Source organism: Camelus bactrianus, chromosome 3 (assembly GCF_048773025.1).
Source record: "Camelus bactrianus isolate YW-2024 breed Bactrian camel chromosome 3, ASM4877302v1, whole genome shotgun sequence".
NCBI lineage: Eukaryota > Metazoa > Chordata > Mammalia > Artiodactyla > Camelidae > Camelus > Camelus bactrianus.
In genome coordinates, this window is record NC_133541.1 from 161,395,906 (window position 1) to 161,422,794 (window position 26,889).

At 45.5% G+C, this 26,889-nt stretch overlaps 1 long non-coding RNA gene across 27 annotated transcripts in view; it reads left to right on the top strand.

The window, feature by feature from the left end:
- Nucleotides 1-26,889, top strand: part of LOC141577225 (uncharacterized) — a 276,443-nt gene that overhangs the window by 63,543 nt on the left and 186,011 nt on the right. For 25 of the 27 annotated variants that reach the window (XR_012506060.1, XR_012506055.1, XR_012506074.1 and 22 more), the window contains 4 exons: nt 249-6,289; nt 10,370-10,940; nt 11,659-11,823; nt 12,325-12,494. This is a non-coding gene — a long non-coding RNA (uncharacterized LOC141577225). The remainder of the gene's footprint in view (nt 1-248; nt 6,290-10,369; nt 10,941-11,658; nt 11,824-12,324; nt 12,495-26,889) is intronic. The other 2 variants (XR_012506061.1, XR_012506067.1) reach the window with 2 other exon arrangements.

Consider the following 26,889-nt stretch of genomic DNA (forward strand, 5'->3'; position numbering starts at 1 on the left):
CAGCGCTTACCTTTCCCAGTGTGCTTGTGCTGATCCGCTCAAAGCGGTTCGTCCAACAGTGTGTCTGTAGTCTGTTGGACATAGCCATAAAACATTGAGTTAAGGTTGCTGGAATGCATTATATTCTTATTAATAATAAGTAAGCACATATTGAGTACTTACTGTATGTTGGGAATTGTCCCTCAGCCTCACATGAATATTATTTCTCTTAAAACCTCACATATTTTCTTGTTATTCTCACTTTACAGATAAGGAGACTGAGAATTAAGTCTTCTCTCTTTGGGTGGAGCTCATTATCAATGACGGGAAGTTGTAAGGAAAAAGATATTGATTCATCCTGAGAAAACATTTTTCTGAGAGTCAGCAGTGAAGAATGTGGACACTGAAGAAGGTGATCATTGTTCGATTGAGACGAGCCCCTGGTTGTACGGAGTCAGCATCCCTGTCCTGGACACAGCCAGTGTAGAGCTGCGTGGTGGGTGAGGCGGCGATGCCGCGCAGGGAACGCAGATGCCGGGCCATTGGGCTGTGCTCAGGCCCGGTGGGGCTTTCTCCTAAGGGCAGTGGACAGTCATTGACAGATTTTAAGTAGGGGATTGGGGTGCTCTCGTAGATCACTTTTGTCTTGTAGAATGCTTAGAAACATTTAGAAGGCTCAGCTGGAGGTGATGTGATGAGTCAGATTAGGGTGGCTGCCAGGTGTAGGAGTGTAGAATTTTCAAGTGGTTTTCAGTCCCAGTTTTGTGGCTCAGTAGCCGTGTCACTTTGGATGATGCACTCAAGGAAGAGAAACAATTTATCTAATCAATAAATGCAGTGATGTACCGACCTCCCAGGACTGCTGTGGAGATCCAGTGAGATAACGTGTGCACAGTATGCAGCATGGTACCCAGCACAGAGTCAGTGCTGAGTGAGTGCCAGTGAGTATCTGGTAGGACAGGTGTGGCTGGTGGGACTCGGTGACTGAGGAAATCTGGGCCCTGAAGGAGGGGTCCAGTCACATCTGTGAGTGATGGGCCTGAGCTCGGAGAGGCAGAGAGACCTTGCCCCCCGACCAGGGGCCCTGGGCAGGACGGCTATGGGAGGAGCACTGTGAAGTCAGCTCTTTTCAGGTGGAGTTGGAGTTGCTCTTGAGACATCTAAGTGCAGTGTCACGAGCTCACAGAGGAGGTCTGGGCCCGGGCTGTGAATTTTCATATAATCTCAATCCCTGAGGATGCCGAGGTATTGATCGCTGAACGTGAAGTTTTCTTTACAGGACAAGTGAATAGTAATATCATCTCTGTCATCAAAGCTCACGTCTCTTTATTCATCACCCACTTTGCTAGTTGGGTACTTACAGAGCTCACTTCACCGACCTCCCATGGGCTCAGGCTCCACAGTAAAGAGCTGGTGAGCCTCCCTCCTTTCCAGAAGACGACACATTTTGCTGGTAGCCTTCTGTACCTCGCCAGACTTAGAATTTTAGTTTGTTGAATTAATTCTATTTTCTATTAGCCATCTCCTGACAAGAGAGACCTTTTACCCCATGGTCATATTTCAAATAGCTGTTACTGAGAATTGCTGATCTGATCCATAGAGTAAGTATTATATTAACCTTGTAGAGTACTTATCATTTTTCTGTCTTTGCCCTTTAATTTTGTATGCCCTTTCTCTATCCTATTTGGGGCCTTAATTTTTTTAATTAAAAGATGTCTGTTTGCAGTTAAGAAAACAAAAGAAAAAATACACATGATAGCTAAACATAGAAAATATCTAGTGTGTTTACTGTCTCGGCAATGGAGGGTTGTAGAAACTTGTGAAAACCTTCATTACACAAGTTTCTTAAAATGCGGATTAAGAAATAAAACCTTCCTTCCTCATCTTTCAAGCTGCACAGCTAATTGTCAAGAAACTGAGGGGAAATCCTCAGAAGCCAAGACAAACCAGAAAGCAGGGATTCTGGGTGATACATGAGCCTTAGAAGCCCTGGGGTGCCTGTTGGCTCCTGTACTGAGTTTCAGTTGCCTTGACAGTAGGGCAGGAATTGAGCCCGAAGCCTCTCACACTGGGAGTTGGATGACTGATCATATTTAAGGCCATGCCCATTCCGAGAAGCATGGTTTACTTAAGGGTGAACTAGGAAAAAAAATTCCTCAAGGCAAGACAGTAAGGAAAGTCAATTTTGTTGGAAGAGGGGAAAAATTACAAATCCAAAGTAAGGATATAGTTTAAAGCTCTTCTGGCATGAGAGTGACCACAAACTCCTGGCAGAGAAGCCCAGCTACTCCTGGAATGAGAAGCTGTGGTTTGAATGAATCAGTGAGCAGCCATTCCGGAAAAGGCCTCCAGAGTCTTGTGGATCTAGATACTGGACGGCAAACACCTCTCTTCCAAGGCCTCATTCAAATAACTGGAAAAGTTTTAAAGGAAAGAAGCCATAATCATAGTTCTATTTATTAACATTACTATATGCTAGGAATTCAGAGGTGACTATGGAGTTAACTCCTCATTTATGGACCTTACTTTCTCTTTGGGGAGAAAAACTGACATAGTTGGGGAGCTTGGTAGAGGGAGGTGTTAGTCTGTTGCAATTAGCCAGGAGAGGAGATTAAGAAAGCAGTGAAGGGTGGGTGAACTTTTTAGCTGAGGACAGACAGTCTTGTTCAGTTGGCTTTTAATTTCAAGCTCAATGAGCTGTCACTGGAGGGAATAGATTTTACGGAGGATGGACTTAGCTCAGGCCTCTTTAGAATGGACACGTGAAACTGGAGAAAGACAGTCAAATCTGTGCAGACATTAAAGTTCACTTGAACATGCTCCATCCCTGAGCCAAAGATAGGACAAATATGCAGCACTTCTTAAGGACAGAGGAGTGGTTTCTAAGATTCTCCAAGAATGAATCCCAGGGAACCGGGATGGCCAGTTGTCAAACTGTGACTTTGCTCTTTGGACGGTGTACCCACCAAGGTTATTGGAATTTTATAGGTTTCCATTTCTCTTTAATACACGTCAGGTGATTAGGACGTAAGCACAAGTATTTGACACCTTGTCGAGGCGACTTTGGTTACCTGCCTAGAAGCACGGGCACTGCTATGGCTGCGTCATACATCTTGCAGCCCATCCCGTTCCCCGGCTCAGTGATCACGGCAGAGTGGTCCCTTGTTGACCTGTCCGTCTCCTTTGTGACATCATAACCCATGAAAAGACCGGAGCGTATTAACGTGGTTTTCTTAAAGTCAAAGGAACAGATCAAATATGGAGTCAGATTTGTTCTTTCCTACTTCAGTAGTGCCATGAAGAAGGCAGTTTGGGCAGCTTTTTGTAGGGCCCTAGAGGCTTTCTCTCTCAGCCTCTGGGCACCTTTATTGAAAACCCTTCATAGCTGTCTGGAGTGCTGTAAAACCACTCCGCCTGTTTTGCCCTGAAGATGTGTTCAGTTTATAACTCATCTCTACTCCTTGGAAAACAACTCAATAAAAACTGAGTTGGTTTCCCACCAGCCATGGGCAGGGGTGGGGGATACCTTGTTATTATTTCATAAAATAACAATAATAATAATAATAGTAATAATAATAATAAATAATAATAATAAAAGAAGTCTTAAAACAGCACTGGGCACATTGGAGAGAGTCAATAAATGCTTCCTGGCTTAAGTCAAAAGTGATGACTCAGTAATTCCATGGCTGCTGTATTTGCTGAGCTAATTACTCCTTTGCTCCATTACACATTTTTTTTTAACTGAAAAAGAAATACATGCAAATGGTTAAAAAAAATTCAAACAGAGCACAAAACTACACAAGTGAAAGAAGTTTACCCTCATCCTCTGTTCTTCCAGCCCTCCCTGGAGATGCCACTGTTTACTATCCTTTGGATGCTTTTCCAGATATGGTATGCACATTCCCAAATATGTATGTAAATTCCTTTAAAGTTTTAGTTATTTTTAACTTAAAGGGATTTAAATCCTCAAGTGGCTTCTGCCCGGGTAATAGAACAGAACAAATCTGACTGCATATTAGATCTTTTCATTTGACTTTAACCCTATGCTCTGTCTCCTAGGCTTCATCTTGCTTGTAAAACAATGTTGCTTAGAGCCTGAAATATACAGGAGATCCTATTCTGAAGGCTCTGACCTTTAAGGATATTTAACAATTTTTCATTCATAAAAAGATAACAAATTACAGAACAGAAAATAACGTTTGTTTTGTTGGAGATTTACAGAGATTTGACCCAGGCAGATAGCTGCAAGAACAAAGGATTCTAACAACAAGGAATTCCTACACCAGGAAGATTGCAACAACCAAGCACGTAGGAAAGGAGCCTGAATTCTGACTTGGGGAGATGGTTTTCCAGGACATTAGTTTGCTATCTAGGTCTACAGAGACTTGCTATTCCTTGCCCCAACACCTGGTCTCCCAACTTATTGGCCTGTCCTGCACTGAGGAGAATGAATTTGGACTCGGTAACACTCCTATCTACCTAGCAAGCTGGGCACTGGAACTGAGTGTTATGGAAACAACATGCCAGCCAAGAAACAAGCACCACTGGGAGGGTTGGAGTACTCAGATTTATAATTCCGGGGGGCTCAGAGGGGTTCTGCTCCGAAGTTCTGAGCAACTCCAAGACATGCACATGAGGTTTTAAAGGGTTAATTACAAGTAAGGGGTATTAGCCAATAAGGCTCAAACAACAAAAAGCAAGGAATCAGTACACTGGAGCTTATCAACTTGTAATAGATCACGTTACTGACACCTGTTGAGGTTGGATTTACGAGTAGCTTGTTAGCCCATTAAACTGACACTAAACTTCAGGTTTACGAGTTAGCCCAGCAGAATTTAGATCAGTAAACCGACACTTATCACACTTAGATTTGTGACTTAGCTTGTTAGCCCAGCTGGGCTTTTCCTTTACATGAGGATAGCTCTCCCACACCCAGGGAACTACTGTGAGCCCTTGATGGTTCCACTAGGGTGGGGTGTGGTTTACCCAGGAGGGATGGGGACTGTGCACCAACACTCAGGCAGTCTGCTCTGTCTGGGGCTCTGATCTTGTACCACCCCGCTCCCCGCCAGCCCAACACCTGGGAGAGTGGAACTAAGGCAGAGATCATGCCTGCCTGTTTCCCAGCGTGTAAAAGGGGAATAGGTACTCTTCCCAAGGTAGTTCTGAGCGACAACACCTGCGGGTGCTTGGTTCCCTGAGCAACAGAAAACCCAGCTCCGCGTGGGGGCAACGGGTGTGATACCCATAGGGGTTCTGCAGAAGCATCGGATGGAGGGCTGGATCCGAGAGGTAAAACATGAGCTGCGGGCCTTGAAGGGTAACAGAATGTTACAGAGGCAGGACTGCCTCCTCCTTCGGGGTGCCCCCAGAGGTAAAGCTTTTTCTCTCCATCTCCGCTACGACCCTACCCTCTCCAGATCCATCCCTTTTCTGTGCTCTTCCTGTCCATCTGTCTCCCTCCACTTTTCCCCTCCTCTCCTCCCTCTCCCATCTTCTCCCTCCCTCGCTGCCCCACCTTCTCTCGCAGAACCCAGAGTGGATCGCTGGCCCTCCTGCGCATGGGCAGTCGGTGCCAGCTGGACCGCGGGTTGGAAGCTCCAGCTCCGATCCGGGGATCGGCCCCAAAGGCTTCTCAGCTCTGTCGACCGGTAGGCCTTTAGCTCCTGCCCGGTGCCGGGGCCTCTGGCTCTGGAAGTGCAAGGTGGGGGGCTCCAGGGAAAGGGGTCAGGCGGCTGCGGGAGTGCGGTCGGCATGTCACAGCCCCCCAGGGCGCCAGTCAGCCTGTGTTCAGCTGAATTGCTCTGGCCAGACCCCTCTGGCCGCGCCACCTACACCGGCGCCCCGGCCACAACTGTCCATGGCCAGGTGTGCAACTGCAGCCTCTCACCCAGCCGGGCTCCCCTGAGTCCGTGGCTGGCGTCCCCTTCACCTCTACCGCCCGCGAGTCCTCTCCTCCCGGGCTGCCTCCCCTCGGCCGCCGGCCCGTCCCCGCCCCTGGGCGGGCTGTGTCCCGGGCGGGCGGGGTCTGCTGACCAGAACGGGGGCAGGCGGCTGGGGCTGAGGCTGGCCTCCGAGCGGGGCTGCAGCCCGCGTTTCCACCAAACCCCCCCCCCGCTTTCACTGCCCCGCGACACCGGGGCTGCCCTGCTCTTCCTTTCCTGCTCCCTGAGGACAAGCTCAGCGGCGTGGGCGCTGCTCCCTGGGCTGAGAGCCTCCGGCTTTAAAGCCCAGCTTCTGGTGGAGTCGGAAAAGTGGATCCTCACTGCTGAGCGAGCTTCTGTCTCCTCTCTCAGTGTTTCTGCCCCAGGTAAGTACCTTGAACACTTTCAGGTGTTATGATGGCGGTGCTTGTTGATGTCACGTGTTTTTATAGTGCCAGGGATTACAGTGTTGAAAGCAGGGCTTTCTTCAATTAAAAATGAGCTGAAGGCATGAGGCTGTGACATGCTCCTTCCTTCCCACTCCCAGGGTGAAACGTGTAACTGTCGATTTTAAAAAGATAGTTACAGTCCCTAACTAGCCCAGCCCAGCTAGGGTGCATTAACAGGACAGCACCAGCAGAGGCGTTGGAGACCCAGGGACATTGCAGTCCTAAAGAGCTCCTGGCACAGTTTGGTTTATTTTGGATTTTTGTTTTTCTTAAATTGTGGGGCAGACTAGTAGTATAGAGGGAAAAATAATTGTCAAGAAATATTTTTTCTTATAACAGCTTTATTGTGATATTGTTCACACACCATGAAGTCCATCCATTTAAATGTTACAATTCAGCAACTTTTAGCATATTCACAGTGGTGCAACAATTATTATTCCAGAACGTTTTCATCACATCAGAAAGACCAGTGGAAATGAGTGACATACCCACCCCACCCCAGTGGTGTTTCTAAAGAACTTTCTTGCCTATTCCTGACCATAAATTAACTTCTTACATTCCAAGAAATATCTGGTAGGAATTCTAATAAGAATTGCAATGAATCTGTGCATTAAAACAGGAAGAATTAATGTCTTTATGGCATAAATTTCTTCTAACCATGAATATATCTGGAACCGTATCTTTTCATCTCTCCCGAGCCTGGCCCATGGGAAGTCCTCACTAATTGTTGGGCTTGTGAATGATGAGATTCTATACATCGTTAGTTGCTACTGTAGCCTTTCACAGAACAGAAAAGTAACCTCAGTGAAGCCAAGTGACTCTCTGATGGTCAGAAAGAGTGACAGCCAGTGCTGGAGTGATCCAGTGGACTTGGTGCTTGCAACCAGGATTCTCCAGCACCTACAGCTAAGGGGATTACAGTATTCTTTTTTTTTCTTAATGGCGTTGCTTTTATATTTACTTATTTTTTTAATTTATTTTTTATTGAAGTGTAGTCAATTTACAATGTTAGTTTCAGGTGTACAGCAGAGATTCAGTTATAAACATATGCATATGTATCTACATATGTTTTAGATTGTTTTTAGTAGAACTCATTACAAGAAATTGAATATAGTTCCCTGTGCTATATAGTAGGCCCTTGTCATTTATTTTATATTTATTAACTTGTATCTGTTAATCTCCCCTTTCCTGCCTGCTAAGCACAGTTTGCTTTCTATGTCCATGAGTTCATTTCTAGCAGCACCGTTTTTCCTAGTAAAATATGCTCTTTGTCTGCTTTCAGGTTCAGTAATTCCATGTTATCTGTGAGTGCTTTTCTTCTGGTGGCCTTTATGTGGTTTGCACACGTGGTAATAGAGATCTGTATTTGGGAGAACTCCAGGCCCCGTGTAGTCCCTGGTACAGAGTGCCCACTGAGTTGATGCTTGAACTGGGAAAAAAAACATAGTAAATGTTGGAATTTCCACTATGGTTGAGACTTCCAGGTTTCTGTAACCTGTTTACCCCACCTTATTATTGGCTGCCCCCATACTGGGTAATATGGTTGAATTTCATGGTATAGTGGTTTAAAGACAGGGCCTTGTATGCTTCTTCTCTTTCCGTTTTCTAACACTCATTCTCCTGGGTCTCCCAGATCCTCCCCCAGCAGTGCCCAGGGCTGGCTTGATGCTGCGCTGAAGCAATATATTTTAATGAGGCCCTTTCCTCATCTCTTCTGACCCTCCGTTTCTTTCTCTGCACAATGAGGGCGTAGACTAGATAAGTGCTTTTCAGTTTCTTTTAAAGCCATGTTTCCTTTGAGAAACAGAAAATGCAAATCTCTCCTCCCATCCCAACACTTTAGATTTTGTTACGTCCTGCAAGGAGTGACGTAGCTCTATGTGGAAAATTGATGTTATTGTGATTCCAGGTGGCACAGAAAATACTCTTCAGAGATTTATTGCAGGGAGAGGGCAGAAAAGGGGCAGTATGTCACACTTTCTAGTGTGAGCACTGGAGCAGGGGCTTGGATTTAAATATGGTGCCTGTCGTGGCCTCTCTTTAATCTTGCAAAATGTGACAAACCTCTCTACCTCAGTTTCTTGATGTGTCAAGTTGGGGTGATAATATTTTAAGGCTTTTGTGAAACATTATACACATAATCTATTTGTGTCTCAGTAGAAACAAGACCTGCAAGGGATTCAGTGATTTAAAAAAAAAAAATCTTGCCCATAGCACTATGTCGCTGTGTATTTTAAATTTCCTGGAGGGTGATGGTTGAGTATAAAGTCCATCGTGGGACAGGTGGCCCATAGTTCTCTATGCCCCAGATTGGCCCCTCCTCCCCAGTCCTCTTCCTCAGTCCAGGATGAAGTTCCCTAGTAAATTTACACAGAGGTCTTGTGGAAATGGCTTTTCATTTTATTGTTTCAACAAGAAGGGCTGCCATCATGATCTCTGTGGTCAGGTTTTGAAGGGCTGCCATCTTGATGTCCAGTCAGGTGAAGGCTATGCAATTGGGAGTTTCTATTTAATAAAAAGAAAAAAATTAGAAATAGAAAATTAGAACAAGGGTGGTGACAGGGGCTCTTGGAAGTGAGCACCATTAGTTTGTTAGCTTCAGTTGCAGTGGCCTCTTGCCACGAGGACCCATCCTCTTGCTCTGAAGTTTGAGGGACCAGTGGGTTCAGTGGGAATGTTAACTGAGTATATCTCATGTGCTGGGCATTGTCCTATTTTTTCTGTGTGTTCCTTTTTTGAGACAGTGAGCAAATTTAACCTCAATAGCTTCTTTAAAAAAGTAGAAATTTTATTTTGAGATATAATGTAGATTCCCATGTAGTTGTAAGAGATAATATGGAGAGGGCCTATGGACCCTTTTCCCAGTTTTCCTTAATGGTTCCATCTTGCAAAGTTGGGGTACGATTCATTACTGACTCACTAACAATTTGAGGTTTGTGTTATTGCCATCATTTCTATTCACGATTAAACTGGGGCTTAGAGAAGCACACACGCCTGCCCAGGTCACCCACATGGTTAGTGTAGAGACGGGTGGAATGTGGGCTTGGGATTTCCAAGCAGTACCATTATGATGGTCTGTGGCAGGGAGCAGCATTCATTTTGCTTGTTTATTCATTCATTCAACAAACATTTATTGAGTAACCTCTGTGGGTCAGATGCTTTCATAGGGTTATCTGATTCTTCAGCATTACTGAGAATCAGGTAATATTTAATTTTTTTAAATCTGAGAAAATTAGCTCTGAGAGTTTATTACCCCCCTGAAGGAAACATAGCTCATAAAGGAGGGATAGTAAATTTGTAGTCACCACTTTTTATGCAGATGGTACCCTAGGCATTTTACATTTGCAAACTTCTGTAATCCAGATATATTCTTGTAAGGCAAGGATTTTTTTTTTTTTAATTGAAGTATAGTCAAGTTTACAATGTTGTGTCAATTGCAAGGTGTTTTTTGAATTTTGAATTAAAAAGTATTTTTTGAGGACGGTAATTAGGTTTATTTATTTGTTTCATTTATTAAAATGAGGTACTGGGACCTCGTACAAGATAAGCATGTGCTCTACCACTGAACTGTACCCTCCTCCCCAAGGCAAGTTTTCTTATCCATTATTCTGCAGCTTAGGGGTTCAAATAAATTGGAATTGAAATCCACATCTTTTGCTCCTACTGTTGTCCTTTTCTTTATATTCTGCTGAAGGGGGTTGCGGAAAGCAGTTCCTTTTTTCATTTTTTTATTCCGCATTTTTGAGCAGTGACTTTGCATCAGTCCCTTGCTAGGTGCTTTGAAACAGAAAACAAGAAATGACCCTTCTCTGCAGGGGCAGGAAGCCTAGACCAAAAGCTGGGTAAAGTGATCCGAGCTACGGTAGCCATGTGCAGGCTCTGAAGGACAAACAGTACCCCTGGATTTGCTTGGGCTTCCCCTGCCTTCTGGCTGGTACACACCAGGTCACCGCAACCCAGAGGCGCCCGCAGCCCACAGCACAATATTTACCTCGATCTCCTCTCCCCTCTCGGCAGGGCCTGCAACATGAGCATCCCTGAATACGTGCAGTGTGCTTAGGATTATGAGACCCTTCCCGTGGTGGTCAAACCAGTGGGGATCATCTCAGAGAAGAATTTCTTTTGCATCTATAAGCGAATCTCCTTGGTGAGCCAGATCAGCCTGTGCAGCTCCCAGGGCGCACTCTGTATGCACTACAGGCACCACTATGCGCCCAATAATGGATGGAGAGGCTTCCAGACCAACCGCATGGTTGTGGGCCTTGTCACCATTACCGACTGCCCCTCCGCCAAGGCCTTCGAGAAGCTCCACGTGCAGAGGAGCTGTATGGCACCACGCTTAATGACCCTCATCTCTTTGCTTTGTGCTGCATGGGGAGGTAGCCAAGCAGCCGCGCACCGACGTGGCCTTCAATTTACGAGGACTTCAGGGTGGTGGAGAAGAGGATCGAGGAATTCACTGAGTCACTCTTCATCTTGCTCAAGTCCAAGTGGCTGGATGGGGCCCCTGACATGTCTGGGGCAAGATCCTACTCCTCTGCATGCCGTTTGAGAAGGAGGACTTCGTGAGACTGGACACAGACAGCAGGTAAGTTTACCTGGAGGCCAGTCCACCCTGGCTGCGTGCCGGATTTCTTCTCTCCATCCAGAATGGGATCAGCACGGAATAGGGCTGTCTTGTATCCAAGGGGGGAGGGAGGTGCAGCCCGCTGGTTTACAGACATTTGAAAGTGAATCCGCCTTTGTTTCAGAGAGATAATTTTAGTGATATTGTTAGAGCACTTACTCCTGCTTTTCAGCCAGGACCCTGGTGGGACCCCTTGAGTTGCTGTTCAATAGAGTAGCCACAGCCACTGATGCTAGGAGCACTGGGGAGGAGGCTGGACTGACCTGAGATGTGCTGTAGGTCAAATGCACATGAGACGCTGAGGCTTGTCTACTAAAAGCATATAAACTATCTTGTTACTTCCTCTATTGATTACATGTCAAAATGATAGTATTTTACATACAGTAGATTATGTAAGATATGTTCCTAAAATCAGTTTCTAGTACTTGTTTTTTATTTGTTGGTTTGTTTCTTTGTTTACCGTTTTAAATGTGGCAACTGGGAAACTTTCTTTACATGGCTCTCATTTCAATTCTGTTGGGCAGCGTTTCCTGGGACAGTCTCATCCCTTTGCTTATAGATGAGATGCTGAATCCCGAGAGGCAGAACGAGGCGCTGGTTGAGCTGGCTTGGAGCCAGTGTCTCCTGCCTCCCAGACTCAGCACCTGTTCGGCTCAGGCCCTCTCTTCCTGCCCGACAGGCAGCATGCCATGTTAGGACATCAGAAACACCGCCAGGGACATCCGAATGAACTCCTTATGCAGGGAAAGGCGTATCACGGTGTATGGGAAAGAGCAGAGAAATCTTCATCCTCACTTTGTCCCTGTGATTGAGTGAACGGCCCCACTTTGCCTCGGAATTACAGGTGAGCTCTTCTGGGCTGCCTAACCCCCCAACTTCTGCTCTGTTTCCCCGTGTATCTATTGTGCTGTCCCTCGGGCAGAAGAGGGTGGGATGCCTTTGCCGAGAGGTGGTCCCCCTTTGCTGGGGAGAGTGAGGGAATCTGTGTACTCCCAGCCTATGGCCTCGGTCCTTGAGTCTGGAGAGGGCACATGGCGGTCCCACAGGTGATGGTCGGAAGACATGGCACGTGCTGCCGGGCCTGCTGTGGAGGCGGTGCTCTGTGATTCTTGAACTTAATTAAGATCAGATTCTACTTTCTGGTTGTTGGTAAGTTGGAGGAGAAGATGCCAGAGAATTGATAAAAAGAATATCCAGATCAGCCCTGTGAGTGATAGGCAAGAGGACCCGAGTCCCACCTGCGTGAGGTGCCTAGCGGGCTCTGGATGAATTTTCTGTTCCTCCCGGACATGCTTAAGGAAGGGGCAAGGCATGTCGTGGCCATGATCTGTTCTTGTCCTCACAGGGCCCTGTGATCTACATGCCCACGCTCCCCATCTGCTCCTTGGAGATGAGGTGTCAGGTTTAGGAGCCTGGGCACTGCTGAGGGCACAGCTGCCAGCACCGTGTTACACCGAGGCTGGCTCCATTCACCTCACATGTCACCTCCTGCTGATCCCCCAGGCGTCAGTCAAGGTAGGTGCATCGGTGCAACGTAAGCAGGGACCACCTTCTCCCCCTGGACAGACTGGTGGGTGAGCAGTGGAAGCCTGGAGCCCTGCCCCAGCCCTCAGGCCAGTGCCTCCTCTTTTGTCACAGGAGGCACTGGTGACATTTTTGCTCCGCAACTGCGTGGCTCTGAGTCTGTGGACCCACCAGAGAATTCCTGCTTGTTTTAGCCTTTTGAAATCTGCCCTTGGGATTTGGAGGAGTAGCTGGATATGTGCTTTGCCCATAGTGGTTGACACAGTCACCATTGTTTGCCCAGAAACTCGTGTACCAGGCATGGCTCAAGGCATCAAAATATAGCAGCGCATTAAACCTCCATCCTGGTGCGTCTGTCTGTTTTGGTACCGTAAGGTCTCAGCCAGCATCTTAACGTCAGTGAGATAACGCGGCCAGTGAGCTCGGGTCAAGCACGTTCTCCTCCAGTCACTTTTACTCCATTGTTGCTTTTACTATTCCGCAGACATTAATTTTTTAAACAATGCTTTGGTGCAGGAACAGAGCCTAATTCTCTCCTGCTACTCTTGGTGGAAGTGCGTAAAAGTGTCCAGCCTGAAATGTGACCAAAATTTGTAGCTTAAGACCTGCCTAGACCCATGTATGTCGAGTTTTGGTTAGGGGCGCTGACCACGATGGGGTCCCCCGGCAGCGCCGCTCCCCTCAGGCCCCTGCTCTCCCTGGAGCAGGAGGTGAGTGTGGGTCTCACCATCCCAGGGTCCCTGGCCTCACACACTCACGTAAATTCTTGTACGTGCTGTCAAATTCATTTTTGTTCTTGTGTGTTTCTAATATTCTCTTGTTCCTCTTTTCCTTTTTCTTTATTCCTTTTTCTCTTGTACTGCCCTGTGAGCATGTTGTTGCGTCTGAAAATGTGGGCTGTGCACACCCTGCATTGGAAATAGCTAGATCGCCCTCCGTGCTGTCTCAATCGCTTTAAAAAGCAAAAACTTAAGAGCTGCCTTGATCCATGTATTATCCTTGTCATCTTTTTATTTTCTAATTATTTTTAGCACATCACCCACTGGTGTTTGATACCTCTTAAAATCCTTGCTTTAAGGAACCAGTTTGGTCCTCCTTATATTTGGTGACAAATGCGCCCTTATTAAATTTGTTTGATTGTTTTGAAGACGTGAGATGCGAATTCATTTAGGCGGCTGCTGAGGGATGTTTTTCATGGAGTATTTAAACTTGTAAAGTCAAATTCTGCAGCATCTTGCTACATTCCTTCTTTTACACAAACGTGCTTGGCACTCGGTTCCTGGCTGTCGCTGTGTGACGCGCGTGACGGCGCTGCCTGGCCGGCGGTCACTGGTGAGGAAGTGGCAGGCTCGGGGGTGAGCAGCTGTTGGAGGAAGCAGTCACCGTTTTGTTATTTAATTTTTTTTTTTTGCATTTTACTTCCCGTGCCATTTACTTTACTTTGCCTTCATAAAGGGGCAGAAGTGGGTCTAAAATCCATGCCACTCTTTTGTTCCCTTTACGAGGCTGGTTTATCTGAGTATCAGGAAAACATATTCTTCTCCTAAGTAGCTGGTTCACCTGGATCTGGTGGACATAGGGACTGCTAAAGGGGACCGTAGCTTCCACCCTGCTCCAGCCAGTGGGCATTCAGAGCCGGGTCTGTGGTTTGCCTCAGCAGCCGTGCAGGCCTCCCTGCACCGGCCTTTACTTTTAACCCATGTTTGCATTAAATAGCTGACTCCGTGTCTGTTGCAGCTGACGTCCAACACTGTCGGCCTTGTCGTTAGTTTGCGGGAGTGAGTCTCCAACACCCCAGTCAACTATGAAGGAAGATGCTTTGGCCGACCTAGGACCTTGGATTCTCACCCCCACCATGGTTCATCTCACCCGGTGAAAGTGTTTGGCCACCACCATCATGCTGACCATGAGGCCTTGTTTCTCCTTTCATGCTCTGGTCCAAATGTGGACACTTCTTTTTTCACTGAATTTGTCTCGCTTCAGACAGGAGAGAATATCTGAATGAGTCCATCATATTGTGGGTGGGGAACAGATCAGAATTAAATGTTGCAAGTAGAAGGAGTCTAGTCTGTCCGGGTTGGCAATTGCAGGCTGGGATATTTGATGGCCGGGCTATGCCCTGGACACAGGCCTTTCCCGTGGCTCCCGAGAGCCCAGGGGTCGGAGTGAGAACAGCCTTGCCTGGGTTCCTCCATCCTCGTCTGCTTACTGGCAAGTGTGTCTGCTAATTAGGAGCTCCCCCACACCTCGGGCCCTTCAAAACTCAGACCACGGGAGAACCTTAAGTCCCTTCTCCTGGGCCTCCTTTGTGAGAATACAGTGCCTTCTGAGGTGACCAGTGGCAGGAGATGCCTCCCCCTCCAGGGAGCACCCTTTGGAGGACTGTGACTCAGTGCACCATGGATGCTGTGAACTTCTGGGGTTCCGGCCGTGGTCCCTGCAGAACCAGACTTGAGATGGGCTTAGTGACGGATATAACAGGACTGATTCCAGGGCAGGGCTTGGGGGAGGGAACAGTGGAAATTGAATGTGACTTCAAACACATAGGTGTGTGTTGGGGCTGTTACTAAAATGGGGTGTCTGGGAGGTACCTGCCAGGAATCGAATTCCAGAGTAAATGGCGGACATGAGGCATTTTTAAGATGCCATTTGTCATCCAAGTTAGGACTTCAAAGAGGCACACGGGTCTATGGCCCTGGGGCTCAGGTGAAGGAGCCGGACTAGAGATACACGTTGCGAGTCGTCATCCTTAGCTGGTGTTCACAGCCGCACATGTGAATTAGATCATCTTGAGAGCTGCAGGCTGAGGCTGAGGCGGGGCAGGGCTGTGCCTGGGTTGGAGGAAAGCCCAGACCATGCAGCTTTGGTGTGTCAGTCTGCGGCATTTGCGATTTTCAGACTAATGCCATTTATCCTTAAGGGGCCGGGGGTTTGGCAGGGCCAGCCTGGAAGAAATCTGAAAGGAGGGTCGTGGTCACGTGTGTGTCTTGTGAAGATGCAGAGTCTGCAGGGTCCGGGAAGGTAGACTTCTAAGAAGCTCAAGTTTGAGTGGGGAGAATGTAGTCACACTCACCTGTGAGGGAGGGAGGGCGTCCTTGGGAGTCGCCACCCTACTGGACTCGCTTTCCAATGAACAGAAGGCAATCAGACAGAGGATATGAGGTGAGAAGAGATGGGCACTGGGAGGGGAGCCAACCTGGAGAATGGTGCGTGCAAAGTTCTGGAATAGTCTCCCTGAAAATTTGAGTTAAAAATACCCAGACTCTTAAGAACATTGATAGTGACTGGGGAGGAGGCAGTTGTTTTTCTGGCCTCCTAAGGGTAATGCATGTATTCAGGGATACACAGAAGATTCGGGCAGTATTTTCCAGGGGTTTGATCCTTACCAGAGTGAACAGTGCAAGTTTAAAGGGGAAGAAGGGCAGCGAAGGGAAGCTAGTCAGGCCCCGTGTCAGGTACCAGTCGGCAGCCCTACTTGCGTGTTGCATTCTCATCCATGCCTCCCAGGTGGGCGGTGGCAGCCCCCTTTTGCGGATTGGGAAGCCTTCTCAGAGGGCTTAAGGGATTGGTCCGTTTAGCGGCTAGTAAATGCTGTAGCAGGATTCAAGCAGGGCCTTGTCACACTTCAAGGGCATGTTCTCTCTACTAATTCCGGTACCTCCCTGTTGTACCTGGATTGGTGAATTGGGTCAGTTTTTGGGCCTTTCATAAAAAATACGATTTAAGTGCCTCAGGACTGTTTCACAAAGCTCAGTGTTCTTTGATGGTTCAGAAGCACCGCAGTGCTTTTCGCCCCACAGAGGTAAGGTCTTACTCCTTTGACGATGAAGTGGTTGCAAATGACGTACAGGTGCAAAACCAGACTCAGCAGCATCTGAAGGGAAACTCTCCAGTTCTCCCTTGATCGACTTTCTTCCACGGGATGTAACTGCTGCAGCGTAGGCCTGAGGTTTCCATATGGAGTGAGGGTTTGATATCCTAAGTTAGCATAAAACGGTCAGATGAAGAAAATCGACGTTGACAATTTATTTTTGGGTTACATTAGTGAAGATATTCTATCAGTTAATGACCCATATGTCGAATGAAATTGAGTACAGAACATTGCAATTCTTACTTTCTATTTAGAGTTCTCTTACAGAGTAAGGTTGCCTGCTTTGGAACATCAGCTCCACCACCACGGCACCTTTCAGTGTGTTGGTGTGATTGCATTTATGCAGTGAATGTAATCTGGGCTTCCTCAGCCCCAAACACTCCAGTGCAGAATCACGGGCTGTAGCCATCTCTTAGTCACGCAAATACTTCTAAAATTATATGATGCCAGAAAAGAAAGAAGAGGGAGAGAGAGATTGCCTTTATCAAAGTTCCTTTCTATTCTAACTGCAAACTGTTGTTGAACAGCTCTGGTTTCCTTTGGATATGAATATATACATTTCTTTGCATGTAATCTGGGTTTTGGACTAGAACACCAAGCTCTTGCTGTCCACAAGCCACAAAAATAGTAGCCAAATTGCACAGGTGTGAAATAGTTTATACTTTTTTCTGAGAAAGAATCCTTGAATTTGGGACTTGGGCTGTGATTTTTGCTTTTTGCTTCCCCCACCCCTCTTGTAATCTCTCACTCCTTCCCACGTGGCCCCCAAGAGTTCGTGGTTTCAAAGGAGTGGGCAAACACCCAGTTGGTCACCATGTACTGTTGCTATAGATGGAGCCCTGCCAAGACCTAAAGGACATTATCAGAGAGGACTTCCTGGAAGAAATGGGCTCTACATTCAATCGTGAGGACAGAGTAAGTGTCAGCCAGGAGAAGGAGTCTAGAGTGTGGCTCAGGTGGCAGGTGCAGCCCGGGCAGAGGCCTGGAGGCTTGTGGGGTGGGGACCTTGGGAGAGTGCCCTGTGTGGTCCAGGGTGGAGTGTTCCCCTGCTTTGGAGGACCCTGGAGAGAGCCAGGGGTGAAGGGCTTTGGAAGACGTTGGGTTTATTTGAACAGACACTGGAGGCAGTGAAGGGTGTCAGCAGGAAGTGACCCTCAGGAAAGGTACTTCTGGTTTTGCTTCTGATATTCTACAGACAGAAGGGTCGGGACGGGCGAGAGCAGGTCTGTCTGTCCCTTTGAGATCCACCCCGTCATTCATTTATTCATAACACGCGCACTTCTGTGTGTCTAGGGGAGAGTGGGTGGACCCACATTAGTAAGCAAAATGTATTTGCTTCTTGTGAGCTTAGCAGTGTCAGAAGTTGACTTAGCCTAGAATGTTCTAGGAATAGAGGAACAAGTTGCGGAGGTTGGAGGGAGGGAAGTCTTCCTTGGAAACAATCAAAATGAGCCTGGAGGCAAGTGGGAAGTAGGAGCAGGACAGGGGGTCCCTGAGGTCACTGGGGACCTGGGAACTGGGGTGAGGCTGGGTGAGCAGTGTCGGGGGCGGAGCTAGAATTCCACCAGGGAGCCTCTGAAGGGATTGAAGTGGGGTGATGTAGTCAAATTTGTGATTTGGGAAGGCTGCCGTTGCTCTGGGTGTGTGTGTGTGTAGCGGGGAAGAAGGGGAGGGTGCCACCAACTGGGGGGCCAGTAGAAGACCATTCACAGGCTGGGAGAGGGGCATCATATCTGCTTGGGGACGGCAGGGGCAGTGTGGATGCCGGATTTCCTTATGGGGAGGGCTTGTTATCAGGGTCGCCCGAGAGGCGACTTTTGGCTGGAAGAAAAGAGATGGAGGCTGCCAGGTGGACTTTCCTCTTCTCTCCTTCCCTGCCTTGTGTGGTGATCTTAGCTCAGCCAACTTTTGGAACAGAAGAGCTAAGTTCCAGGGTAGCCCAGGACTTTGTTGAGCTGGTTCGAGTGAGATCTGATAGGATTTATATTTCTGTTCAGATCTGCATGTTCACTTAGCTAGAAACCTCCCATCATTTCGATTTCCATGGGGTATTTATTCTTGATAAAGATTGCTTTCTTGGTGAGAGGAAATTTAATACAGCTGTTGTCTTTCTCAAAAAAAAAATCATATCTTTAAAGAAATTTAATATTCCAAAGAATAGCAAAATTTAAAAATGATAAAGTAAGGCTTTGGTGTAGATTCTTTGGTTTCTGAGCTAATGTGGAGTTAGAGCCTTTGCATTACTTAATAGTACTTTCTTGTCAGTATTTAAAGAGCTGTTAGTGAGCACCCCAGGCCCCACCTCTCAAAACATCATTAAAGTTTGCTCTGAAATAGTGAGGTCATAAAGGTCTTGTTTGCAGAATTCAAACAGTTTGTTTATATTATTCAGCATAGATCCATTTACAAAATAAGAATAGGTTCAAAATTAAGAAAGTGGAAGATAATTGATTTTATTAAAGCTGAAACATAAACTTTCTTGTGCTAATGTTGCAACTGGAAATATTGAAAAGAAAAATTCTACTGTAATATCATCTACGTGGTATACATATATGACTTCCACATTTGAAAAGTAACGGCGCAGTGGTTTTAGAAGTCAGGAGCATTCCACATCAGATACTGGCAGTGATGGTTGCTGGTTTTCAATGGAAGAGCCTAAATTTGCCTTCTTAGCATTTTTTTTTCTTTTGTAGTGAGAGGGCTGAGTAGTGCTTTGCCAGCATGAGTTTGGGGCAATTTGAGGGCAGATGTCGTGTACCAGCAGTGAGATATTTCCAATGCGTTTAATTTTCCGGACATCACCAGGGCACATGTGGGGTTTGTGCATGCAGGCTGGGATGCTGCAGGACTCCCTAATCCATCACGGTTATGTCCTGGAGCTGCTCCGGTTAGTGAATAATTTTCTGTGCCTTGGAGGCAAAGTGGTCTGATGCAGATGATCACATATGTAGTTAAAGTGCTATTACTTGAAATAAGAGAAACCTAGAAACATGGCTCTAACAATACAGGATGAGGGAGGAGATTTGGCTGAGCTGCGTGCAGTGGGGAGTCTTCTCAGTTGACTCCCACGCCGTGATTCCTGCCAATATCCGCCCCAGCCCTGCACGGTTGTCCTGCCGAAGCAAGCATGCACTTTGCTCAGAAACGCACTGAATTTCATTGCGCCTCTGTTTGTTGGCTTTTTTTTTGAAAGCACATCTTGCCCTTTGCTTAAATGCCATCCCTGCAAGTCGCCTCTTACACTCATCCTTCTGGACCTCGTCCATACATAGCTGCTGAATGGATGAACAGAATATAGAATCTCCATTTAGTGAAATATTATTCAGACGTAAGAGTGAATAAAAAAGAAAAAGAGGAAAATGAAAAAGGCCACCTCTTCTGGGAAGTCCACTCTGACTGCTCAACCCGCCCTTTTCCCTTTGAAACACAATCACTTATGCTCCACTCTACTCTTTTTGATAGTACTTAAAACCCTCTATTAAACTTTAATGTTTTCAAAAAAAAAAAGAGATGCTGATACCACTTCAACATTGACGAGCCTTGACAAGAGCATGTTAAGTGGAAGGAAGCAGACACACACGGCCACATATTGACTTCAGTGATCTGAAATGCCCAGAATAGGCACATGCAGAGTCGGAGACCAGGTGATGGTTGCAAAGGGCTAGGTGGAGGGGGGTTAGGGAGTGACTGCTAGTGACAGGTGTGTTCTTCTGGGGTGATGAAGTGTTCTGGAAATAGATGGTGATGAGGGCTGCACAACAGTGAGTGTGCAGAAGACTGCTGAGCTCTATCTCTGGGAGTGCCTGTGGTTGGGTGCGGCTTTATTTTCTTCTCACCCTGCACTCTGAAGAGACATCTTGTGCAGTGGCCTTTCTACTAGTGTGAGTGGTGAGAATCAGAGACTTTGCAGACTTGTTTCTTTTTCCCCCCCTGCTGAGTGTAGGCAAAATAAGTTTAAGCCTGAGAAAGTGCTCCATCTGCAGAAATGTATTTCAGTTTTGCATGGTGTAAAAATCTTGAGACATTTTTAATTGTTGAGGACAGTCTGTGGGGGGAAATAGCCCGAGAAGCCTTGGGGAGACCTGGAAAATCCGCGCTTCCCTCCCTGACACGGGTGGACTATTCACCCCAGTTCAGGCAGTGAAGGGCCCAGGCCCGTGAGCGGAGTTGACAATCGTGAATATTTACGTGTATCCGCTGCTTCATCTTGGATATTAATTTCAAGCTGAGTCATTTTGTGGCGGCAGCCTCATCCTACATCAGGAATTTATATTATCTGCTCTTTGAGGTGAAGACCTGACAGAGTTTATTATTTAACAGGCTCCCTTGAATTGATATCTCAGATTCCTATGTTAAAAGCAAAACAGCAGAAATACAGACGTCCTTTAATGCCAATATGACCTGGAGCAGGTTTAGTCTTTGTGCCTCAGTGGCCTTATCTTCAGGTGGGGATGATGATAACAGTGTTTCCCTCAGAGGGGCTGGTGAGGGGAGAGTGAGGAGCACAAAGGGAGGACTTACACGTGATGCTCATTAATGACTGAATTTAGTGCTCTCAGCCTGGTGAGGCCTCAGGGGCAGAGATGTCAGAACAGAGCATTCCTAGCCAGAGCTAGATCCGTGTTGGCAGCTGTTATGATCAGTATCACAACTGTGGGTTATCAGGTAGTTTTAAGACTTGGTAATATGAATTCATGAATAATGTTAGAAGACTGGACATCTCAGATTCAGTTTACATAGTTCTCAAGATTTCCTCTGAGAAATGGATGGTTTTTTCCCCACCCTAAATCTGAGATGAGTCTCTAAAAAATTTCCGTATCCCTCCATCTTTTTGCTTTAATTCTCCATTTCTTAAAAAAAAAAGTTTTTAAATTGAGTTAGTGGGGACTGAACTGAGGGCCTCATGCATGCTAAGCACATACTCTCCCAAATGAGGTATAATCTCCCCCCTGATTTTTTTTAAAATTTACTTTCTTAGTATTCAGAGGTTAGAGGCCTCTAATTCTTTTTATGGAGACTTGTCCATGAACCTGTAAATCTATTATTAATGGACAAAACTTGGTTTATTAAAAAAATGAATAGAATATTCTGCAATCCATCCAAAAGGAAATGTTCATTGGCTTAAAATGTTTCTCCTTTAAGATGATTTCTCCTTTTTGGTCTAGCTCAATTTATTAACAGACATCCTCATCAACATAATGACCAAACTCGCTCTGAGTGGACACCTAACTAAGGCTAAAATACTTTACTCATGTTTTACATCATAGCAGGTGTTTGACGGTAGGTATCAGTGTCTCCTTTTTTGCAGCTGAGGGATTGAGAAATGGAGCAGCTTGTCCCAAATCACACGCAGCTGTCGGTGGCTAGCTCGGTGCTGGAACCCAGGCTGCACAGGATTCATTCTTAATTGCTTCTCTAATCATCCTCCCGTTGAGTGGTTACCCGAACTCCTGTGACTCCATAAATGGCCGATTTTAGTGATCTCAGCCTGATGAGGCCTTCAAAGTGGAGACACCAGTGAGAATGTGAGACAGAGTGGCATAAATTAAAATTGTACATTTTCACAGATGTTTAATTCTCAGGTAGTGGCATAAAAAGTTAATTTTTATGTATTTTAGTGCTCTGTAAGCACTAAAAACAAAACATTAAAAATAATTCTAGTGCAAATGAGAAGGGGGCTTTGAAAGTCCAACCACTGCTGATGATGTTACTTGTTTTTCTCTAGTGGCCCTTATTGACAGAAATACTTACAAAGAATGAATTGGATTTATGTAGTGTTAATATGGAAGAAAAGATTGTCAGTGAATATTTTAAGAAACTCTTTATTCTTTTCTTTCCTGATGATGTATATATAAGTTGTTTTCATGGCTTAAGTACATTTCTTCATTTGTGAAATTTGAGTAATATCGTTTAACTTGTCTGACTGTGAGAGTTAGTAGCCTTGTATACAAAGAACCCAAGAGGTGCTTAGTAAAAATGTGCTGTCAAAATGACAGATATTTTAGAAGGATCAACTCTGAATACTAAAGAGTGTGGCTTATTACTGATGCATATTTAATATGTATATATATGATATATATGAATATGGCTTAAAGTAACAAGATTCATTTATTTTTTAGTGCACTATGAAGTTTTAATGAAATCTGTATCATTCTAGTGAGACAGGGACTAGTTAAATTGCCTTAAGCAGACGACCTTGAAGGTTATTTACACAGAATGTGTATTGTTAGAACTCAGATGTCATGTTGCCGTGTAACCATCCACTCAGACATTTAAATTCGTTGGATTCTGACATCCACATTGATCATTTTCAGGGAATAAGCTTCTCCCTTTTTTGATTTAAGAAAATTTTTATCTTTTTTCCTGCACTCTTAACAGGTTTAAAATATCAAAACATTGATTTGACATGTAACTTTTTTAATAGAGACAATAAAGCTCATGCTGTTTTATTATGTAAATAAATGTTTTTGTATTTCAACAAACGTATGATTTCCTGGATTTTGAGAAGTATGTTGCAAGATACTTAGATAACCTACTTTCGGAAAAATACAGACGCGACTTTTATGAATATAGGCCTAGTACAGATCTGTTCATTTTTGCTACAGTGCAAGACATGAGGCCTAGGAGAGATTTGTTGCCGATTGCAAGGAGGACAGATCCCATGTCTCAGTCTCCCCACCTGTAAAATGAAGTGGCAGGACTGGATTCTTTCCTCTTCTAAGATGAGTTTCCATGAGCCTGTGTCTTTTGTTTATATTCAGGAGTATTAGCAATATCAGATTAAATACTGAGTTACCCTCGCTTCCCCCGAAGCAAAGTGCAGTATGTGCTACAGAAACTTTTAGTTATCTGATTCTCGTTTCTGATCCTTCAGGCAATTTTTGTGTTGCATGCTTCCTGGCAACCTGGAAGGTCTTTTTAGCCATAGGTGGCGCTTGTTGCACCTTCTTACCGTCTTAATTTTCCTGTTTGTTAAAGAAGGCTTAAACAACGTTATTTTGTTTTGATTTCTTTGCTTGATGCTTCAGAATAGCACAATGTCCATTATGTCTGTCTACGTGGAAAAATTGTTCTGCTTATATTTTAGTTTTATTCTGTCATCTCGCTGTGAACATCTCAGACTTGCTGTGTGAACAGTGGCAAAATCGGACTTTTCTTCCAGTGTTAGGAACCAGTGAGCCGGGAACTTATAAAACAGCTAGTAACGGCCTCTGGAGAACCTTATAGCTGAAAAGTGTACTGAGTTCCCTGAGTATTGACCCCGCTGCTGTGTGTTAATTGGTGGTAGGACATTTGGTACATATAGGAAGGGGTGTAGTTTTTTGACTTGGGTTTGCGTGCACGCGCTGCCACTGAGCCATGTGAGCCTGAGTCAGTTCATTCTGAGTTTTTCCCTCGTCTGTGAGATTGGGACGTTGGTATCTGCTTTGTAGAATTGTGAGAATTAGAAATTATGTAAAGTGTTTACCACAGTGGGTATGTCAAGAGGGCTCATAATCTTTAGCTGCTGTTTGGTGTGAAGCCATCATTTTATAGTCTTTGGCAATTACTAAGAAACAGGAAAACAAGAAAAGCTGGTTTATGATGAAAGATATTTGAGGAGGTTCCATAGTTCCTATACCCATAATTAAGCATCAGCAGAGTCAGAAGTGTTACACAGTCACCCTGAACCAACATTAAGCCACAGAATTTTTTGTTACTTCATATATGTTGGGGCCTAAGGGGATCCAATACTTATATGCATGTTGTCTCCAGCAGCCAACTGAGAGATGACACAAAAAAGTAGGCAGGCGATAAATGTCTTCTTTGTTACTGATAAAGCCACGTTCTCCATGAACTTCAGGGCTGTGGGAAAATGTGTGTCATGATACTGTGTCCCAGAATTAGAGACTCACCCTGTCCCAGGTAGCTCTGGGACACAGCGAGCCTTCCCTTGAGAGGACCTGCCCCTTCATGCACAGGGCTGTCCTGACATGGAGCTGAGCATCCCAGGTGCTTCCCAATGGTGACCAACACTGGAGGGAAAGGTATGGTTTCACATTCCCTGCTTGTCTCCCCGGACTCACACCTCACCCTGTTAGTGTGACGAGGGCTAGCTGTGATCCAGCGGCCAGGGGTATGAAGGGAGAAGCACTCTCCATGGCCCAGAGGAGTGGGGAGGAGGCATCCCCTACCTAGTTTAAACAGGTGGTGGAATGGAATGAGAGGATGCTCCCCAAGAGTTTATTAAAGGAGAAATAAGGATTTTCTTTGGGACTTATACTAGCCAGGAAACACATAATATTATTAGAAGGGAGACTTGTAAATCACTTTTATATTAAGTTGACATTTGTTGAACACCAAAAATGTGCTACATTCTTTTCTGAGAGTTTTACAGAAATGAATCCTTCAATCTTCTCAACAAGCGAGTAAGGAAGGTTTGATTGTTATCCCAGTTTTACAGTGTGGAAATTTCAGCACGGAGAAGGTAAGTAAGTTGGCCAAGGTCACAGAGCTAGTAAGTGGCAGAGCTGGTATTTAAACCCTGGCTGTCTGGTTTTGAGGCTCCCAGAGATGGGCTTTGGGTGTTTAGAGGTATCTGCATCCCTGAATCTTTGTACCACTTTGCATCAGTTAGCCCAGAAAGGACAGGGAAAGGAGAGTTACACAGGTGCTCACTGTCATGTCTCGGCCACTGTCCACGAAGTGTGCACTGTGATTAGCGTTAATTATTTTCTAGGCAGTAGATCTGTTCGTATAACAGAAATTTAGTCCATTGAGTTAATCTACAAACCCTTCCTGCTCTGCTTCTGTCCATGGTTGCCATGTGAATCCCTGCCCGTGATTGGGCTGTGGAGAAGAAAATATACTCATGGTTGAACTCTGATATTTCAGTCTGGTTTATAGTTTCACTTCTTCTGTTACATTAATAAGTTTCTGGTTTTCTTGCATCAGTGTTTCATGAGTTTGGTTAATGTGAATGCAGTCCATGGGAGCCCAGGGATGCTAACGGTATAACTTCTGAGCACACTGTCGCACTTCTACCCGTGCAGACCTGGCTGGAGGATGTCCGCCTTCCTCACTGATTTCTCCAAACTGCAGGGTCCTCTCCCACCCCCGGATGTGAGGCTGGGAGCTCTATGAGTTGGCCAGTCGGTGTGCAACTCCACCAATCAGAAAATGATGAAGTACCCGGAAGTGGGCTTAATAGAAGAAAAGGGCTTCCAGGTAGTCCGATGAGCTGTTCGAGTCCATTTGGTGAGAAGCTGTCCACTGTGGTTGAGCTGCTGCTTTGCTGTTGAAAAGTCTGGATTAGATGAAGGGATTTTAAAAAGGAGAAAGGAGTGATTTCATGTGGTACATCCACACCGGTGAGAAGTGATGGTTGACCGCCTGTGTGAGGCATAGACAGAGTCTTACAAACTTCATAAAACAGCTTTAAATGCTCTGCCATCTGACTGCACTTCATATGGGGTCCAGTTCATCACTGGTCGTGCTGAGAGGGCAAATAATTGATGATGGCGGAAAGGACACGGAGGCATCAAAAAGTCTCAGTCATGTTCCCTGTTTAAAGGATGTGGCACAATGTAGTATATTTGAGCTGGTTTTTCACCGAACAATTTTTAGTGTTTTCTGGGACTCCCCAGTGCCCCAAGGCTCCATGCAGCTGGGTGTCCCCTCAGAGCAGCTCTGTCAGCGCTTGCCCTGGGCTGACGTGTTGTCGCGGGGAGCAGGACGGTCAGCGTCCACGGCTCCTCCGAGATCCGTCTCCTCATCCGCACTGCCGGGTTGCTCATCCGTGTCTACTTAGTAGGTTTGCTGAGAATCACACGTGATGGTTGTCAGGTGTGATTTGTGATTGTCTCTGTGATTGGCATATAGTCAGTGTTTGATAGAAACCCTTGTTTTTTTAGTATAATTGTAGCAGCTAGATTGCAGTGGTTTTTAGTCTGTATTTTTTATAACTTTATTCTTATTTTTAAATAAGCACTTATTTTTATTTATTTTTTTGGAGGTACTGGGGACTGAAGCCAGGACATTGTGCATGCTAAGTAGGTGCTCTACAACTGAGTAATACACACCCTCCTTGTCTGCACTTGAAAATAAATATTGCAATACACAAAATAGATCTTAAACACCATCATGGGACCTAGTCTCTTTATAGACAATTGAACACGTTTGCTATTTCAATAAGAATAAATGTTGTTGAGACATATATTTCTGAATCTGTTAATGTGCTTAAAAACGATGATAGGTAGTGATAAACACGAGTCTTTGATCCAGTAATTCTTAGGGTCTGTTTTGCCATCAATGGAAATTACATTCTACAGAGAAGGCTAATTGGGTCTCTTTGATATTTGGATGGTTTAGCAGATGATCAAGGCTTTCAAAAGCTGACAGAATTGTATTTTAAAATAACTACAAAGTTATCTTCTAGAAGTTGGAATTCCTAAGCTTTTGAAGTGTCCAATAATCCAGGGGGTATGTGTCTGTGTCTGTGTGAACGTTTGTGTGTGTGATTTCAGGAAGGTAGAA